General features: G+C 53.8%; 1 non-coding gene across 1 annotated transcript in view; it reads right to left on the reverse strand.

Annotated features, from left to right (window-relative positions):
* The window catches only part of LOC123687915, a 4,012-nt gene extending 1,945 nt beyond the window's left edge, over positions 1–2,067 (reverse strand). Inside the window, exon 1 of the ribosomal RNA XR_006749618.1 lies at positions 1–2,067. This exon is cut by the window's left edge and continues 1,945 nt beyond it. This is a non-coding gene — a ribosomal RNA (large subunit ribosomal RNA).
* Between the last annotated feature and the right edge of the window lie 433 nt (positions 2,068–2,500).

Consider the following 2,500-nt stretch of genomic DNA (forward strand, 5'->3'; position numbering starts at 1 on the left):
AGAAAAGAAAACTCTTCCCGGATCTCTCGACGGCGTCTCCGGGTCCTTTTGGGTTGCCCCGACGAACTCTCTTACGAGGGCCCGGTTTAATTTCGGTTCCGCTGCCGGGTTCCGGAATAGGAACCGGATTCCCTTTCGCCCGACGGGCGTGCGTCACGCGTCAAGATGCATAGCATTTCTGCCACCACTTATAAACACGATTAACAACGCCACATCAACATCGGCTTTCGCCTAGGGCTTAGGATCGACTGACTCGTGTGCAACGGCTGTTCACACGAAACCCTTCTCCACCTCAGCTCTCCAGGGCCTCGCTGGAGTATTTGCTACTACCACCAAGATCTGCACCGAAGGCGGCTCCAGACGGCCTCACGGCCAGCCCTTCTGCGCTCACCTCCGCGACCCTCCTACTCATCAGGGCTTCATGACCGCCCCGAAGGGCGACCGCACATGCCACTGACGGCCGAGTATAAGCACGACGCTTCAGCGCCATCCATTTTCAGGGCTAGTAACTTCGGCAGGTGAGTTGTTACACACTCCTTGGCGGATTCCGACTTCCATGGCCACCGTCCTGCTGTCTTAAGTTACCAACGCCTTTCATGGTATCCCATAAGCGTCGATTTAGGCGCTTTAACTCGGCGTTTGGTTCATCCCACAGCGCCAGTTCTGCTTACCAAAAATGGCCCACTTGGCACTCTGATCCGAAATCTCGCGGCTTCACATTCAAGCAAGCCGGAGATCTCACCCATTTAAAGTTTGAGAATAGGTTGAGGTCGTTTCGACCCCAATGCCTCTAATCATTCGCTTTACCGGATGAGACTCGTATGCAACGAGCGCCAGCTATCCTGAGGGAAACTTCGGAGGGAACCAGCTACTAGATGGTTCGATTAGTCTTTCGCCCCTATACCCAGTTCCGACGATCGATTTGCACGTCAGAATCGCTACGGACCTCCATCAGGGTTTCCCCTGACTTCGTCCTGACCAGGCATAGTTCACCATCTTTCGGGTCCCAGCGTGTACGCTCTTGGTGCGCCTCCTCTCGCAATGAGAATGAGGCGCCCCGGGAATGCGGGTCAGTCATGGAGACCGACCATCTTCCCTTAGTTCACATAAAGTGAACCGTTACTTTCATTGCGCCTTTAGGTTTAGTGATTCCCAATGACTCGCGCACACGCTAGACTCCTTGGTCCGTGTTTCAAGACGGGTCCTGAAAGTACCCAAAGCAATAGCGTCGCTGATCGGCGTTTCAAGAGGTCTGTCCAAGAACACCGCGGCGAACAGTCGCAAACGGACGGAATCGGCACTAGGTCCGATCGCCATCACAATTCACATACTTGCCACGGGCCGGACGCGAACTAAGTCGCGGCCTCCCGCCATCAGTAAACCGTCGAGCGAGCTGTTCGGAAACCCAGTGTCCGTAAACATCGGAAAATCCGAGCTCACGGGCTACACTCGAGACCGTAGAACAGCACCCAACGGATCGCGACGACCTACTAGGGGAGAAGTGCACGCGTCCGAAGCCGGAGATGAACCGAAGGGAACAGCCAACGCGAACGTCGCCGTTTCCACAGTCAGTAAATCCCAACAACAGGCGCGAATGAATCTCCCCATTCGACCTTTCGGGTTTCTCAGGTTTACCCCTGAACGGTTTCACGTACTCTTGAACTCTCTCTTCAAAGTTCTTTTCAACTTTCCCTCACGGTACTTGTTCGCTATCGGTCTCGTGGTTATATTTAGCCTTAGATGGAGTTTACCACCCACTTAGGGCTGCACTCTCAAGCAACCCGACTCTAAGAAGAGATCCTCTAGCAAGCCGCAGCGGTCGCTACGGGCCTGGCACCCTCTATGGGCGATGGCCCCATTCAAGATGGACTTGAACGCGCCGCGAACTCGCCAGATAATGGATCCTTCCAAACACCACATCTCCCGGCGACCGGTTACGATCGCGGGATTCAGTGCTGGGCTAATCCCTGTTCGCTCGCCGCTACTAAGGGAATCCTAGTTAGTTTCTTTTCCTCCGCTTAATAATATGCTTAAATTCAGCGGGTAGTCTCACCTGTCCTGAGGTCGTATGTTCAAATCATCGAAACGTTCCGAAACTAACCTTTGGCGGCTCATAAAATCACGTACCTTACGCGAGGGAGTTAGCCTACTCAAAGGCGTCTATTATCTCCTGCTCCGTATGGCGGATCATGCGAATCCAAGCAAAGTGCTTCGGTGTTTCGGGGGTGCGCTCATGAAAGCTCATCCGCAACGCGCGACAACTGGCACATTAAAGCGATCGGACGTCGTTCAGATTTCTCGGACACGACGATCGCATGTCTACAGTCATGGGCGCAGATCGAGCAATACCACGACACCACAATATATGCTTTCGCAATTCAAGACGGCGCGTTACGAAAACAACTCCTCATCATTCCAACACACGAGGCGTCGAAACGACAGAACGTTGATCGTCACGCGGCAAACCGTCCAACTCGCCCAAATGACCTTCGGTACAGGA

The sequence above is a fragment of the Harmonia axyridis genome, chromosome X (assembly GCF_914767665.1).
Source record: "Harmonia axyridis chromosome X, icHarAxyr1.1, whole genome shotgun sequence".
Taxonomy (NCBI): domain Eukaryota; kingdom Metazoa; phylum Arthropoda; class Insecta; order Coleoptera; family Coccinellidae; genus Harmonia; species Harmonia axyridis.